Source organism: Uranotaenia lowii, chromosome 3 (assembly GCF_029784155.1).
Source record: "Uranotaenia lowii strain MFRU-FL chromosome 3, ASM2978415v1, whole genome shotgun sequence".
Lineage (NCBI taxonomy): Eukaryota > Metazoa > Arthropoda > Insecta > Diptera > Culicidae > Uranotaenia > Uranotaenia lowii.
In genome coordinates, this window is record NC_073693.1 from 145,934,516 (window position 1) to 145,953,365 (window position 18,850).

At 34.8% G+C, this 18,850-nt stretch overlaps 1 protein-coding gene across 3 annotated transcripts in view; it reads left to right on the forward strand.

The window, feature by feature from the left end:
* Nucleotides 1–18,850, forward strand: part of LOC129751445 (uncharacterized) — a 561,460-nt gene that overhangs the window by 275,763 nt on the left and 266,847 nt on the right. The window lies entirely within an intron of this gene.

The following is an 18,850-nucleotide window of genomic DNA, read 5'->3' on the forward strand; positions in this document are numbered from 1 at the left end:
AGCAATTTGAAGAGTGATTAAGACTTGAGACGTGACTTTTTTACTCTTCTTCCCAAAAGGACCCCTAAGAGTAATCGCTTGCACAGGAAGCTCAGCCATAGAAATTTCAGCAGCCTTCAATCGATCATACAGATCACCCGAAATGCATGAGAGCTCACATCCACTGTCAACTAAAGCATCGACGTAAATTTCCGAAATCTGAATCGCTAAGTAAGGAGATTGGCGAACTCTAGCGGTACCTTGTTGCTTTTCGGACTTTTCATCTTCCTCTAACAGCTCCTCTCTTCCCACGAATACCGTAAGCACAGCTGGTTCCGGTCGTTCATTTGATTCTTGTTCCTCCACCGTTGCCAGACGAATATTGCCCGCGTTCGACGCACCGCCTTGGCCTGAGCTATTGTTTCCTGACCTTGGAAACCGATGACCTGGCGCGGATTCTCTCCACTGTTGTTGATTACCGGAGTTAGAGTATTGCCTCGTATTTGCATTGATGAACCGATCCACTGATTGCAGTATTTGGTACGCAGCCCCGATTTCCAAACAGGAACCCAACAGATGCTGGACGTTCCGGGGAAAGTGGCGGGATATGTTTTGTATAAGTTCCCGTTCAGTAAGAGGAGGAGTTAAATATCTTGCTTTTGCAACAATATTCAGAAAATATTCTGCCATGTTCGAACGATTCCGCTGAATATAAGACCCCCTCATGATTTCCTCTGATACTTGGCGTTGACTCATCTGCCCCCAATAGTTCTCTCTGAAGTAGTAAACGAAACACTCATAGGTTTGGAAAAGATGCTCAAAACCCCTGGCCCAAATCTTTGCTTCGTCTACCATGCATGACAATGCTACCAGAAGTTTTTCGTAGGGGCTGATCGAGTTATGCAGAAAATATCTTTCGAGGCCTCTTAAAAATTCCACTGGATGCTGCTCATCATTTGTTCCACTGAACGAAGGCTTCTCGACACAAAACCCTTTAGACGTTGAAACTTCTGTAACTTCTGGTCGTGGTAAATGGTTTGTTGATACCCCAGGATAATAATGGAAGCCCGATTGATTTCCAGGACCTATTCCCACGACGTTTACTCCCGGCCAAGTCCCGTAACTAGTTCCAAACGGTTGACCCATGGGAGAACCTGAATTTGGTTGAAAAACGTTGGTGTGGGGCCATACTGGGAAATTAGCTCCCCCGACGGTTGTTTGGGGAGGGGCTCTCGTTGAATTTGGCACTTGTCTGGTATCTCCCCCACAGTACGCGTTTCTGCTGGTTGATGGCACGGTATTTGGTGGTTCTGAACATCCGTAGTTATCTCTCGGGGGATTTTTCTGAGCCTTTGTAGCCCCCAAGTTATTCTCTAACTCTTCAATTCGAGCGTTCAGAGCTTGAACCATGTTCAACAGGATATTTTGCCCTCGAAGATTTTGTTCGAGAAGGCTATTTGTTCTTTGATCTTCCGAAATTTCTCCAATCGGCTCCGGATTCCGTTCAGCGGTCTTTCCCGCCAAATCATCTCCACTCGATGCTCCGTTTTGCTGTTGCGACCTAGGTAACTCACCTCCAACGGGGTCTACCTGTTGCGCAATTACTTCCTCTGCTTGGTTTGGAGGCATCATAACGTTACCCGGACATCTTGGGGTCGAAGCAAACCTTATCCGCGGAAGTGGATTTTGTTCCGCAGTTGGTGGTATGCTTAGCCAAGAAAAATCGTTTTCCATTTCAGCTCATGCGTTTGTTTTTCTTCCCGTTTGTTTTGATCTAACCATTCGTGAGTATCACACTAACTTATCTCCAATTTCTATCGCACTAACACCGCATTACACAATAGCCCCGGGTTTCTCTCTGAGCTTTGTGCTCTCTTCAATCTTGCACCTTCTCAACCCCAATCACTTCCTTCACCAATACACTCTTGGCAGAAATACTACCACTGAAACTCAGATTGACCACTCAGTCATCCGTTTCCAAATACGTGTGTCACCCAAATAGCACTCCCTCGCTGTTCAACACTAAATTCTCACACGCGATTAGTTGCCCAAAATATCTCTCTTCGTCGACACTCGTGCAGATCTCTTCCTACAGACCAGACGTCTGACCGCGCCAATTTCTGTTTAGATCTGTTTGGCTATTTCACTTCTATTTCCACCATGATATCTCCACCAATCTGCTTCAATATAAAAATGGGAATAATCCCGGTTGAGCCCCCAGTTGTGACCCCTCAAACTAAAACCCGGTCACTATAAGACTTCTTCCGTAACGCGAAACTCAAAAACTCCGCCGAATCTCCCGAATAATAATCAATTGTATAATCAAACCGCCGACTTCGACCGTTCACTTACCCGGTTAAGGTTTGACTAATCCTCCTCTTGATCTTCTCCTTTCTTCCTTCCTTTCCTTTCTCTTCTTAAACTTCTTTAACGACTTAGGTTGGTTCGTTACAACGTCTCATATACATTATGGAATGGTCGTATGAAACTCGAAAAAACAGCATTTACCTACCATAGTGGAGGCAATATACATACATATTTTCAACTTCTGGCTAAAGCGATAAGCTTATACGATTTGGACGATATAGGACACCATATTCATACACCTACTGAAAGAATGCAAGAGAGCACCAGTTTTTTTCTCTCAACGCATGCGAACCGTTGCCAGCGACAATATTTGCTGCCTCTGGCATTGGGCAATTCTTGCAAATACACCATCTGATTTTTAACAATCTGGTTGCACGGCTGGTCGCAGAGAGAACAACAAAGCTGTTCTCTCACTTGGCCCACGCGGGAGAAAGCAAAGGAACGAAATCGTCTTCAAAATCTGCAAACATGGCGGACTTTTTATCATATCCGACTTAAATCATCTAAATCGACTTCGAGTATCGATTTTTACGACCATTTACTTGCGTTAGATGGAATTACGATTCGCTGTAACGTTTTTAATGACCTGAGTTATCATTTTAATGCGATTTCATGTTTGCTGGGAAATTTGGCATGGGATGGTATTTGGATACGAAAAATATTTCTATGATTATTTGAAACCCCTCCCTCTTTCCAGTAGGGAGATATAATGGGGGGAGGGGCCCTCTTTTTAATTTTTACATAACTCAAATACTAATCAAGCGAATGGAACCAAATTTGCATGGGCAGATTTTTGGGAACGTGACATGTTCTAATGATTGTTTGAGACCCCTTCCTTCTTCCAGCGGGGAGAAAGGAAAGAGGGAGGGAAGTTCCATACAATTTTTATTGCATAACTCAAGAACTACAACTGCAAATGGAACCAAATTTGGCATTGAACGATATTTGGGTACGGCATAACTTGAGGCAAATGAAATTAAATTTGCTATCAAAAATTTTTTGAGTACAAAAAATACTTTTATGAATATTAAGTTCTCACCCCTCCATTCAGTGGGGCGGATGGAATGGGTTGGTACTTCCTTTCAAGTTTATGCATAAATCAAGAATTTACATCGCCAATAAAACCAAATTTGGCATGGGATGGTATTTCAATACGAGAAACTTTTTTATGTCAAACAATTCATATAAAGAAAAATAAAGGAAGAGAAAAGGGAAGCTTACATTTAACTTTTTTTTACAAAATCCGAGAAATGGACAAAACTTAACATGGAAAATCATTTTGGTATGATTCTATGATTATCTGACACACCATCCTCCTTTCAGTGAGTAGGTACATAGGAGGAGGGAGGTGAACCCAATACAATTTTTTCAGCATAAGTTTCCAATTTATGCTAACGAAGCCAACAAATGGAAACAAATATGGCAAAGAAAGGTACATGGTTACGAGATTGTTATAGATCCTTTCGCTTTACAGTGTAGAGAGGAGAAGAAAGGAGAGGGCTCCATATAAATTTTGTTGTAAAGCTTAAAAAATTATCAACCAATGGAACAATATTTGACACAAGAAGATTTTTGGGAACGAATAAATGGGATATGATTATTAAAAATCACGATCTCCATTCAGCAGGGGGAAGAGAAGGACAGGTGAGGGGGGGGGGTTCTCTTATCAGTATTTTAGCATAAATCCAGAAAATATCAAGCAAAAAAAACATATGTTAACAATTGGGTTGTTAGCGTACGATTTATTTGGAACCCTCATTTTAAAGGGCGGAGCTTAAAGAAACAGATTAAAATTATCAGCTCTTTAACATAAATCAAGATTCAGAATATTAGTTTAAGTTTTTTTTGTTTAGCAATTCGAAACTCCAGCTGCAGCTCTCATTTTATAGCGGTTGCTTATGAATAATGTTATATTTTGATTTAAAATAATGCCAACAAAACAATAAAAATTGGAATAAATTCTGAAAATATCATTCGATTTTGAAAGGTGTAGCAAAGCACACCGGGTCAGCTAGTTTATATATAAAAATGAATTACTGTCTATATGTCTGTCTGTCTGTCTGTTTGTCTGTCTGTATGCCTGTCTGAATCGATTAGCATGTAACTTAGCAAGTGGGTGCTTCTGAGGTCGGAAAAAGGTTCTTAAAATTGTTTTAGACCCCCCCCCCCTCTGATTGGAAAGGGAGACGGGGTCTCTTAAATAAAAGACACATGAATAACTTGAGAACTAATGAAGCAAATTGAACCAAACTTGGCATAAAAGGTTCAATGATTGTTTTAAACCCTTTCTCTACTTCATTAAGGAGGATAGGAAGAGGGGAGGGTGGCACCCATACAGTTTTTTGCATAACTCGACATCCAATCGAGCGAAATTAACCATATTTGGCATTTAAGGGTATTTGGGTGAACGAAATGTTCCTAAGATGGTTTGAGGCTCTTCCTACTTTCGATTAGGAAAACAAGCTCCAATACACTTTTTTTTAATTACTGAAGAAATTATCGATTGAATTAAAATAAATTTACCATATGAGTAGGTTTAGATACGATGAAAGATTCTATGGTTGTTTGAAAATCATCCCTGATCCCAGCGAGAAGTAAGGAAGAGGACAGGGAGCCACCATAATTGTTTTAAGAAGATCTCGGGAATTAATCAATTGAAAGGCACTGAATACTATATGCGGTTGTTTTCTGATATGGGTAATGTTTTATGATTACTTGGGACCCTTTCGTTCTCCACAATTATTTTTGAGATTTTGTCAGCGGGAGAAAGAAAAAGGAGAGAAGTGCACCCCTACATTTTTCAATAACTCGAGTAATGATCAAGCAAATTTGGCAGAGAGGGGTTTGAGTACGAGTAATGTTTTGATGACTATTAGAAAGGGGGACTCTCATAGAGTCAAAGCTGAAGAAGTGAGTAAAAACTGATTCCTTAAAATACGCTTTGAAGTTTTTGTGTTTGGCCATTTCCATACTTTTCTAGAAGTTAGTTGTTTTCTATCGAACGTAATAGTATGTAATTAAAATTCTAGAAAATCTAGAATTCTCTAGAATCTAGAATCTAGAATTCTGAAAAATCCTTTGGTATTGCTGACTAGATATCTAGATAGAGACTAGATAGAGGGCCTTGTATGCAAACTAATCAAAATTTAAATCAATATTGAAATTTCCATCTATTTTAAAAGGTATAGCAATGCACACCGTGTCAGCGTGTACTGCATTTAATACTAAACAGTATTTATGAACGACCGTTTTGCTTGTCTATAAAATTGGAATTCAAAATAAGTAATTGAGTGACCGTCGAAAAGAACACCCGTGCACGAATCTTTGTCTTGTTCAAAAGCATAACAACAAAATTATTGCAAAAACATTAGAATTTCAACAATCCCCGCTTTTGTCCTCTGATAAAAAAAATGAATTTGGGAACCGAATGTTTGTCCCATGCATGAATTTTCGTCTAGATCAAATGTACATAAGGTGGTAGAATTTTTTCAGCACGTATCCGGGCCGAACAAACGTTTACCAACACTAATTAAGAAGAAAAATGGAAAAAAAAATCTTTTTTTCATCAAAACTCATCCGCCGATTTTTAATCTTATTTAAGAAGGGGGTAGGGTCTAACACTTTAAAAAATCGATTTTTTTTATTTTCTTATTGTTAATCATTTCAAGAATGTTGTGTCAAATTTTCAAGCCAATTGAAGCAAAACTGTAGAAATTATAGGCCTTTATCTCCTCCTACCTAATACTGCAAAAATTCGCAAGCAGAAACTTCAAACGCGTTTTTCTCGAAAGCACATTTTTAAAGTCCTTGGACATCGTCATTTGAAAACTTCTAATCCGATTCTTTTCAAATTTAGAACATATTTTCTACATATAAAATACAAGACCCCAACGTTTTTCTTTTATTTATTTTTTACTTTGGGGAGATTTTACAGATAAAAAATGGCTGATTTTTTCGTGGAAAATCGTAGTTTTTACCTCAAATAGCCACAAAAATTTCATAATTTTTTTTTTAATTTAAATAAAAACGTTGGGGTCCAGAAAAACATCTATTAAAAATATTTTGCTCTGATTTTTTGACTTCAGTTGATTCTGTGATGAGATACAGTGTCCACCGCAAATCCTGTTTTCTAAAAGGCATCCTCAAAAGTGCTCCGTCACCGGCTCATTTTTCAATATTTTTCTACGAAAAAATTACTAAATGTTCTTTTAACAATGCTTTGTATAATGCAAAAAAATTTAAAACATTTGTTTGAACGATAGCTCTAGAAAAAAAATAGTGAAAATGGTTTTTTTTTTTACCCGTTAGACCCTACCCCCTTCCTTCCTTAAGGAATCCAAAAATCTTTCAAGATTATTTTTATAATACTTCCCCAAAAAATTTTGTTTTAGACACATAGATAAAAAATGTTAACAACACATTTTTGGTTTGATTTTGCAAATAAAGTGGATAAATCCGGTAAAATCCAACCTTTTTCAATAAAATCCGGGCAATCGGGCCGGACCAGACTTTTTTCATTTCTAAATTTGAGCCCTGGAATCGAACGTTTCGGAAATTTTTAGCAATAAACCTATTGTTTAAACTGAATCTCTTGTTCATACAAGCTTTTTATTGGACCATTTAGCGAGAATTGATTTCACTGGATGATTATCTTTTCAAAAGTATTCTAACCAATTCGATGATTTGTTTTATTTTTCTTTTTCTCTCTGATTTGAGATAAGGCAAAAAAAAGGATAAGCAGGATGTAGCATCGATGTATCAACAGAACAGATTCAGAAATTTAACCATGGTTTAGTTTGGCGTTTTACTTTCTGTAATTTTTTTTTTTAGATTTGTGAAATTTTTGAGATAGTTGGTTTTTTTGTGCAACAAATGAGCTTAAGCAAATCTAACGTCTCAGAGAGTGATGTTAAATGGCTTTTGCGCTTAAAACTGATATGGAGCCGCCACCACTGTTAATGTTTTATGAACGTCGCTCATAGAAGTACTCTATGAAAAAAGTTGTCCAAGAGCTTTTTTCCTTTAAAATGATTAAAAACCTTTTTTTTTATTCGTTGATTTAAAGTGTACACAACTCATTTTTAACCAAAATTTCAGATTTCATTATTTTGGTCTATTTGGGTCAATTGCTGCAACTTGATAAAATTGTGGTTTAAAGCAAATTCGAAGCAAACCAGCCGATCAACTATCAGAAATGATGGAAAATGTCATTTTTAAACAAACAAATCAATCCTTATAGAAAACGTTTGTATAACACAATGCGAATGCATGACATGCTTGCTATCTGAATCGAAATTAGGGACAAAATACGCTCAAATTTTTTAATTTTTAAATTGAAAAAAGCTCGATTTTTCTTTTGGACATGTTTAAGGAAATAAGAAGATTCATGTGATAGATATGTGAAATTTTCGCCGGTGGAGCCCGGAAGACAAGCTTAACACTAATTTGTAAAAAAAACAATTAAAGATTGTTCGAAAACATTGCACAATTTTGTTTAGCTTCTAGTAAGTTTAGTTCCCCTAGTAAGGTTTCCTAAATGGGCCTATCGGGTTAAATGCGCCTACAGCCGTTTTCGAAATGGTTGACAAGACAACATATCTTATCAATGCATTTTGAGGGTGATACGCCTTGAACATAACGCAAGAAAAAATTTTATGAATGAACCAACTCAAAAAAAATTTAAAAATTCATACAAGGTTTTGATAACTTTTGATGTAATATTTTGACTTTTAAAAATTATACGTAAAGAAGCTAAAACAAAAAGTTGGGTGGTTTTTGTTTTTTATTCAAATAAACCTCAGAAGTAAAACAAATTTAAGCATTTATGATGGTTTCATAATGATGGAAAAGCGGAATAAGAGAGTATTTATGTATGCCCCCTTCATGTTTGTAAAAGGCCGTTAAAATAACAGGTTAAATAGAATAAATATATGATTTTAATCGTTAAAACTTAAAATCTAAGCTCTAGTTAATATCTTAAGAGCAAATCGAAGATCTCAAAACAGATTTGATCAAATTCATCTGAGGAATGGAATTCCTCCATATGATGGCAACCCTTAATTTTGTTTGTTTCTTAAAGTATTTTATAAAAGTCTTAGATTTTTATAAAACTTCAGCTTTGTCGTATGAAAGTTCTCAGTTTCTAGCATTTCCAATAAAATTATACGGAAGTATTGCCAAAAAAACAGAAATTTTATTTAAAACATATATTGGCGCGTTTAGCCCACATGGTTTGAGGTTCTGCAATTTTGACAACAGTTATAATAAAATCAATTTCTCAAAAACGGAAACAGACTTAAAAAAAAAACATCCCACTCCAATGTATAGAAAATAGATGTCTGCTCATGTGTGTATAGTTTTTTTTACACAATTTCGATGTAATATTTGATTAAATCAGTATTCTGCTTAATATGCGCATATAGCCCGCTCCTCCCCTACATGTGTTTATCAAGAAAAAATGGCAATTTGAGCCACAATTCATCGGTCATATTTAAACTGAAGTTTTGTAGAAGAAATTTTGTTCAAAGTCACATTATTCTGCGTGTTACGCAGCCTGTGATAGTACGTGTTAACGCCAAATTTTAAAAGACAAAATTTATCATTTTGATACATCAATGTTTCGAGTTATGCCATTACGAACTCACTACACCGATGGTTTAACATCAACAATACTTAGATGCAACAACTATCTATTCACCGAAAAACCTTAAAAAAAATAGATTTTTTCAAATTCTTATTACGAGGTTTTTGCCAGGATTTTGGGATAAAATACTTCTGTGTGCGTCGTCGGCGTTGCATTCCTATGCAAATAATGAACTCTTATTCTTCCTTTATCCAATCTAACTGCTATTTTCCTAAAAAAGTAGTTCACCTAAAATTTTTAACGTTTTAAAAAAGGACTTTCTCTTTAGTGGTAAAACGACAGCTTTAAAATAGCTAAAATAGGACACTTAAATTTTTCCAATACTAACCAATCAGATAATGGGCAAAATTCAATAAGGGTACAAATAAGAACATATAAAAAGCGTTTCCAACATTTTTTGTCAGCATTAGGGAAATAAGCAACAAGTAGACACAAAAAAAAAATCTAACTATCACGCTGCTGCAGAATGTGCTGACGAGCAACCATTTTGGTTTTGCATTTTTTTTGTCCAGAAAATGTTTTTGAAAAGAAATTATCTTTTTACAATGTATTTTTTTTTTTTCAAACAAATTGCCTTTTAAATAAATTGATTTAAAAACTCTGAAATAAAATTTATTTCAAAATTATACATTCTTCATAAAATCGCCAAAAAGATTTGTTAATTAAACACCTCTTTAAAAATTGTGATTTGTTTGATGGCAAAGGCTGAGCGATAATTTATTTAAAAAAAATAATTTGACACGTTCGTCGCCATGGGACCTACGGGTGACGGATCTCTAACTCAATCCACGCGTTGAAAATCTGGAGCTCTGGAGCTTTACTTACACGCTCCGAGATTTTTAACTTTAAATCTATTCAAAAAACTACAGATAGGTCTATTGAAGGAAACATTGTAAAAAATTATCTACTAAGATATTTGAATAATGTTAAATATTAATTAAAATGTTAATGACTCATTCCACCGTGACGTGAAATCGCTTTCCGGACTTTTCTGTACTGTTATCAATCTAGAAGTAAACCAATAAACTTGAAAATGAAAAAAAAAAATGTTGCAAACGGTCGCAAATTCAATTTCCTTCAAATGGAGTATAAGTTGGTCATTTTAAAATTCAAGTTGTTTTTTTGTAATTAATTACTTTTGTTACGTGAATTTACGCTAGAATTAACCATTCCGGACTCTGGTACATACGTCTTTGATTTTCCTGTTCTCTCTATGGAAATATAATATCGGTATTTTCGAATGAGTTGTAAAGAAAACAATTACCCACAATTTGGTATACGGAGCTTCTCGATTGAACAAAAACGAACGAAATTATGCCTATTTGAAGTTGTGACGTGAATTCACTCAGTTCAAACAGAACAGGGTAGTTGACTGAATTCACGTCGCGAAGTATAAAGTTATTCTGTGGTTATACTGAATCATTCTTTGGAGTCTTCAAATTTTATGTACACTTTTAAAAACGATATTTTGTTGTTCCGACTTTTACAATTATTAATTTTTAGTATCTGCACCAAACCTTTTCCTTATTTTGATTGGCACTTGAATAGCAACATATTGAGGGATCATATGTTAGAATGATTACTGTCTTCATTAAAAGATTCACCAAAAAAAATTATTTTTTTTATCTTTTTGTATTTTTATTTAAAAATAATGAACTTATTAAAAAAAATCAACTAAATTTTACTCGAAATGTAAAAATCCGACCATCTGGAGGGTCAAAACAGCTTTCAGAGCATATTTTTCATACAAAATTTAGCAAAAAATCAAATTTTGTGACGTGAATTCAATCATTCGCGCTGTTGTAACTCAGCTAGATTCCAACTGATTTCTAAAAATTTTAGAGTTTTAGAATCGTCTTATCATTTTCAAAGAAAATGTCATTTTTTTATTTCAAAAAAAGTCAGAGTTTTCTCGTAAAATTAAAAATTTCCCCTTTTTTGTGACGTGAATTCACTCATTTGCGACTGTTTTTGTTCGCTTTTCAAACCATCTGTAACGCGTACGAGGAAAGCAACGGCTTTGCTTTCGCGCCAGGCAGCAAGCTGCCGCAAAGTCGCAAGTCTTAAAGGCCCGGTGAGACTCTTAGGGGGTCGTTTAAATCCAGGCACACATTAGAGGACCAACCAATAAGCAACCGAAACGATATTATTGAATATAACTCTAAGCGAATGCAAAATCTAATCGGACCGATTCAGAAAACTAATTTCGGTAAGTCAAAACTCAAGGTCGGAGTTAAACGCCGGAATTTATTCTGGTGAAAGTTCGATAGGCTTTTTGTAACGTTACCTCGATCACCTGGTGTGTTTCTCGGATGAGCGGTTTGTGTTCTCGACGACCGGCGATGTTTCCCGCGATGACTATGTTCCGAGATATTCACCACGCGGTGGAGGTGATGCACTTATGCTGTCGGCCGAGGGGGTTTCCAATGACAATCCCAAAGTATCGGCTGGCGAGGATTGCAGGGTTTCCCAACGATGCTTCTTGGATTCTTCCGACCGATGAAATACTTAACGGCCTTGACGTAACTTCTTCGGGGAATCTGCAATCCGTTTCCGGGCAGGAGGCGGGGCTCGTTGTTGGCGTTGAGCCCGAAACCAAAACCTTCGTTTGAAGGTTTTTCCTTCAAACAATATAATAATATTAGCTCCAAATGCTTTGCTAATTTAAACCACTTTTCTACCTGATTCGGTTACTTGTAACACATGGACAAGCGTGGTCACTATCTTTCTTAGTGCTTCTTTGAGTTTTGGTTTCTCTAACACCCATTCACTTGAGAATGACCACTTCAAATGAGCCCCCTGAATCGGTACTTAGCTGATCAAACCCACGTTTCCCTATCCTTATTCCGCGTAATTTCGTGTCAGTCCCTGATTGGTCAATTTCCTAAGTATGTGCTTGCATTCAAACTTTATTTTAGCGTTTGGCGCTAGTATCGCCTAAAAGAATCGAGGGATCTTAAGTCTTTCTCAGATAATTTAAATTCAAATCTTTGTACCAATCTAGGTATTTACTTTACTTATTTGTAACACCGTTACACATCTACATTGGATATAAACAAATTCTCTTTTCTACAAAATGAAGCCGTGTTTTTTGGCTTTCGAACATACTAAAAATATTTCAAAAAAAATCATCCATATATTAAAATTATTGATTTTGTAAAAGTTGTCAAAACACCACTTTTTTCAACTAAAGAAAACTGATTTTCAAAATCATCTAAAATATCTAAAATCATTTTGAACAGTACAAGCGCGTGGAATGTGTCTAATGCATTGTTTCATAACGTTGAAATACAAGTACTATAGATCTGTTCTATTTCTGTTAAAATTTTTGATCTTTTGTATTTATGGAACTTCTATGATTCATTCATTTTTCTTCAGCCTCCTGAAGAAAATTCACATTAAACTAAGCCTGTCAGATTGCCTCGTTTTATCCGAACTTGACCGAAAGTTTGACAACTAATTTGGAATATGTATGGTCCAGCCCGGTTGCCTGGGTTCGTTGAAAAATTCCCGGATTCTGTCCGGTTTTATTCACATTATTTTCAAAATAAATTAAGTATCTTCGTAAGTTATGCTTTCTCAATTTCAAGATTTGACAGAATAATCTTTAAATTGAGAGGTTAACTAGCAAAAAAAGCTTCTTTTTAATTTAGATAAAAATATAATAATTAGCCAGCACTTATTTGTTCAGCCACACGGTTAGTTGTTTCTATTAAAAAACAATGTTTTAAGATGATTTAAAACTTCTTAAATGACTTTTAATTTGAATACCTTCAAATAATTGATTTTTTTTAAATTTTAGACCATAGTTTCAGTGTATTAATCTACCATAATTGTTTTTAAAATTCAAGTTTACACGTTTTCCATATTTAAAAATATGCATTCAATAGATATGCAAATAGATTATTTGCAAATTGACAATTCTAATAGAGTCGTTTTCTTTTCTTTTCAGGTAATAACATAAAAAATATCGATAACAACTAAAGCAAAACATAGGTTACCTAGCAGTGGTGAGTAGGTAAATCAAAGCGTTTATAGACGGTGGAAGCGGTGCCGAATTTGAGTGATGGTTTTCCATAAGTGCAAGTGGGATGCAGCTAAAATTTCATCCAAATTTTGACAGGTTTTATGGGGTTTTCTTGAGAAGAGCTTTTAGCTTCCATCGCTTAAATAAAAACAAGGAAAATAAGTTCATAAAGAAATGAACAGCATCGTTTAGTAAACAAAAATCCTTCTAAACTTGCATAAACTCTCGTCAAACGTCCAGTTTATGTTTGTCTACCCTGTCTTTTAGGTGAAATAAGGTGAATTATAAATACTTATCAATGCTTATATGCTTAGTTTTGAAAGTTTTCTTTTAATTTTAATATTATCGTCAATAATAAAACCATTTTAAAATTTTGTAAAAAATGTCAAGATTAAACATCAACCTTGTAAACTTATTATGTATCTACCCAACAGGTTTCAATAATCTTAAAATTTGTTCAGTTCATGGTAGCTATGCTCCGTTAATTTATCGAGCTATTTAAAAGGCTACCTCAGAGAAAAAGACGGTAAACTATTTAGCATTGTTATATCGATCATAGTTATTTGGAGCCCACTGAATGTTGGCGCCTCCAAATACGCTTGAATTTTCTTTGATGCGTACGCGCTGCTACTCAACTCAAGCCAATCTGACGTCTCACAGAGTGATGTAAAATGGGTATGATTGAATCGAATGGCTTTTGCGCCTAAGACTGAAATGGAGCCGCCGCCACCGTCAATGTTTTATTCACGTCGGCGGCGCACACAGGGGTAAATGAACCTAATAAGCGATCAAAATTATTTGCTGACAAATGGTAAACGATAGACATTTGATGTCTTCGCAACATTTTTATATTTTTTGATGATCTATCAAATTCTTGAAAGAAAAAAGTGATTTTTTCACCTGGAAGGGAGATAAAAAAATTATTTCTTGAAATAATTAGTTTAGCGTCTTGATGTCTTCACAAAAGTTGTAGATCTTATTATTTTAAGCAACTTTGTTGAAGACATCATAAAGATCGCATGAAATTTAAAAAAAGTTTCGAGCATTTAAAAAATAACGAGAATTTTAACAAGTAATTTTGAGTTTTTATTTAATATCTTTTTAAGTATACGATTTACTAACTTGGTATATTTGAGAAAGTTGTTCAAATTGTTAAAACACACAATTTTGTAGAACATTTCAAATACATATTTCAACTAAGAAAGGAGATATACTGCAAAATATCCAAAATAATGCCTTTTTTCAGTAAGTTATAACCTTAAGAGTTCGGACGAGTTCGGATAATTTTTTGAGTGGATTTTGTAGGTCAAGTTATTGGCTTTCCATTGATATATAAATTAAACATTAGTTTTGAATAGATTTTCTGCAAACTAGCAATCAATAATGAGCTTTTTCCTTTAGAAACACTTAAAATTCGAAGAAAAAAAACTTCATTTTTTCCTGTTTTTAGAGGAAAAAGCTCATTTTTGATTGCTAGTTTGCAGAAAATCTATTCAAAACTAATGGTTAATTTATATATCAATGGAAAGCCAATAACTTGACCAACAAAACCCACTTAAAAAATTATCCGAACTCGTCCGAACTCTTAAGGTTATAACTTACTGAAAAAAGGCATTATTTTGGATATTTTGCAGTATATCTCCTTTCTTAGTTGAAATATGTATTTGAAATGTTCTACAAAATTGTGTGTTTTAACAATTTGAACAACTTTCTCAAATATACCAAGTTTGTAAATCGTGTACTTAAAAAGATATTAAATAAAAACTCAAAATTACTTGTTAAAATTCTCGTTATTTTTTAAATGCTCGTAACTTTTTTGAATTTCATGCGACCTTTATGATGTCTTCAACAAAGTTGCCTAAAATAATTAGATCTACAACTTTTGTGAAGACATCGAGACACTAAACTAATTATTTCAAGAAATAAGTTTTTTATCTCCCTTCCAGATGAAAAAATCACTTTTTTCTTTCAAGAATTTGATAGATCATCAAAAAATATAAAAATGTTGCGAAGACATCAAATGTCTATCGTTTACCGTTTGTCCGCAAATAATTTTGATCGCTTACTAGGTTCATTTACCCCTGTGTGCGGCGTCGGTGTCGTTGAATAATGGTCGAAAACACGCGGGCCAAACACCGCAGATTTCGGAGACCTCCATTCCAGGGGCGGCTTTGGGTCTTTGAAAACAATAGCCCGAGAGCCAGCGCGCGTTAACGAAAAGCAATTTGTGAAGCAAAACAAACCTCTTGCCGTGGTTGCTGTCGACATGTGCAAAAGCGACCATCCAGGTGTGACAATCGTGAGATATATCTTGAATTGGAGGCGCGCCACTTGTGGAAGGTTTCTTGTGGCAAGTTAGAATATGAGGAATTGGATTTCTGGAGCTATTTACATGGCTAACATCGTAATTTTCTAACATTTATGCTGTCCTTCCAGAAGCAGCGTTCCGTATACATTTCTAGATCTTTGGCAGCCATAGGTTATCATTGTGTTTTGATCATGAATGGTTTTTGTTCACATCTGACGTTTTGAATGAAAACCTGTAAACAAACAACTGATGATTTATTTATATCGTAAATTTTACATGGAATGCCGAGCAGTGGCAGTGTTAAGTGTACTCAGCATGACCTTTCAGTAGCGTTTAAGATTAGCTTTAGACCTTCGAAATTGAAAAGATTCTATCTGAAATGGGTTTCAAATTGCTTAAATTAATCAGTTCCTAAATTACGAACAGGTTTTCAGAGGAAGTTATGCTGCTTTAAGAATATAAACAAAGTTTTTATTGTGGATACACGTACATGAGAGTGATCTTAAAGTGTGTGGAGGTTTTCCAAAGCTGAAATTTATATAATTTTAATAATAAGCAATCCTTTCCAAAAAAAAAACTTAATGCATTGAGGTGAAGATTTCTACTAGAAGTTTTGAACTAAATCGAAAAAAAACTGTCCATGTATTCTAAGTTATTTAATAGGGAAGGAAATGAGAATCGTTAATTTAAAGACAGTATCTGTATCCTTTTTCGCTTTATTTCGGGTTGTTTTTGTATTTCAACAAATTCATTTTTAAACTTGATTTTTTTTTTAAATAGAACAGAAAAATAGTTCGAGAGCGCTTTGTTTTGAGCAATATTTTCGTGGTTTTAGTAAGTACTAGCTGACCTGGTGTGCTTTGCAACACCTTACAAAATTAAATGATTTTTTTAAAATTATTTTAATTTTGAGTTTTTGTGGTATAATTTTTAATCAAATTCCAACATATGTAAAAAGCATCAACTATCAAATGAGGGTTGCAGCTGGAATTTTGAATTGTAAGAGATAAATGATTTCATATTATTTACTGGAAATTGATCTCTACATCTGATATTCAAGGATTAATTTTTCTCTCATTGTTTCATACAAAGCTTCATAAGTTCTTTTATTATGTGTGACCCTTCCAAAGTTGGGAGGGCTCACGAACTACCACAAAAAATGTCAATATCTTAACAACGACACATGCAACATTTAGCTTTATTTGATTCATTAGTATTCGAATTATGATAAATTTTCGTACGCAAGCAACCCCTCTTATAAAATAAGGTCTTATTTTCTTGATAAGTCCTTGATATTCTCCACTGCATGAAGGAGATAGGGTTTTCTAATAATTATACACATTTTTTAGTACCCAAAAACCCTTCATGGCAGATTTGGTTCTAGCAATGATTGATAAGTTCTAAACTATACAACAAAATAATATTTAGATAAGTTCTAAAAATATTGTATGGGAGCCCCTCCTGTCCCTTCTGATCCCATCACTGGGAGAAGGAAGGTGTCTCAAATACCATTAAACCATTTCTCGTACCTCATGATTCCCCATGCCAATTTTGGTTCCATATGCTTGATTGATTCTCAACTGATGGAAAATATTGTAAAGGATTCTTCTCTCCTTTCCTTTCTCTCCACCGAAAGAAGGAAGTTCTACAAAATATGAATAAAAACCTTTTTTGGCTTTCTTACAGAAAGACATAGCGAACGCGCAGTTGGGGATATCATTAATTAAGGGTCCAAGACCCCACTTTATACCAATCGACTCAGCTCGACGAGTTACGATGATGTCCGTCAGTTTGTATGTTCCATAAAAACGTTCTTAACACATTAACTCCTATTCTAAGTTTCACGATTTTGATGAATTTAGTATCAAAAAATTGCATTTTTTTTCCTGTAGGGCATATTTCAAAACCAAAATAAAACTAAATTGTTTAAAAAATTTCTATTCCATAGTAAATATCATGCTTATGTCGGCTCCAAAAAAGGTAGCCATTTGCTCAGCAGCAGTAGCCAGCAATCGCTTAATTAATTACGTAGGCGATCGATAATTTGACAAAAAGTTCATCAAATAGCCGAGAATCGATCCCACGCCACCTAACATGAGAGTTTGGGAGGCTAACCCCTAGACCACTAGTGAGCGTCGAGTTGTGTGGCTCTCAAACTGAAACAGTTTGAAATATTTCGAGAGTAAATGAGCTTGTTGATTATCAGTTCGATTATCCCCCAAAAAACGTACTGGCCACCTTTTTTGGCTTTCTTACAGAAAGGCATAGCGAACGGTCAGTTGGGGATATCATTAATTAAGGGTCCAAGACCCCACTTTATAGGTACCAATCGACTCAGCTCGACGAGTTACGATGATGTCCGGGAATTTGTATGTTCCATAAAAACGTTCTTAACACATTAACTCCTATTCTAGGTTTCACGATTTTGATGAATTTAGTATCAAAAAATTGGATTTTTTTTCTTGTAGGACCTATCTCAAAACCAAAAAAAAACAAAATTGTTTAAAATTTTTCTATTCCATAGAACATATCATGCTTACGTTGGCTCCAAAAAAGGTAGCCATTTGCTCAGCAGCAGTAGCCAGCAATCGCTAAATTAAGTACAAAGGCGATCAAAAATTTGACAAAAATTTCATAAAACAGCAGAGAATCGATCCCACGCCATCTAGCATGAGAGTTTAGGAGGTTAACCCCTTGACCACTAGTGAGCGTCGAGTTGTGTGGCTCTCAAACTTTAACAGTTTGAATTATTTGGATTATAAATGAACTCGTTGAATATAAGTTCGTTTATCCTCCAAAAAACGTACTGGGCACCTTTTTTTATATTGAGTTTAGTAATTTTTGCTATCGATTTTCTTTAATCATAATCTTTTTTATAGATTAATAATAAATAATTCAGAAATAAGGAATCCATTATTGTGTCATTTATTTCCAAAGATAATTGACACTCTGTAAGAAAGCCTCCAATCCACTGATAAGTGTATTAAATCGGGTTTTTTATATTGAGTTTAGTAATTTTTGCTATCGATTTCCTTTAATCATAATCTTTTTTATAGATTGATAATATATAATTCAGAAATAAGAAATCCATTATTGTGTCATTTATTTCCAAAGATAATTGACACTCTGTAAGAAAGCCTCCAATCCACTGATAAGTGTATTAAATCTGGTTTTTAAATATTGAGTTTGGTAATTTTTGCTTTCGAATTTCTTTAATCTTTATTATTTTTTAGATAAATCATAAATAATTCAGAAATAAGAAATCCATCATTGTGCCATATGATTTTAAAGATAATTTACACTCTGTAAGACAGCCTCTAATCCACTGTTAAGTGTATTAAATCGGGTTTTTTTTTACTATAGAACCATTAAAAGCCAAATACAAATATTTCTCGTATTCAAATACCCTTCCAATGCCAAATTTGGTTCCGTTTTCTTGATCGGATTATGCAAACATTTATTTTGGAGACCCCCTTCCCCCTCCTTGTGAGAGAGAGGGGTCTCAAACCATAATATGAACCTTCCC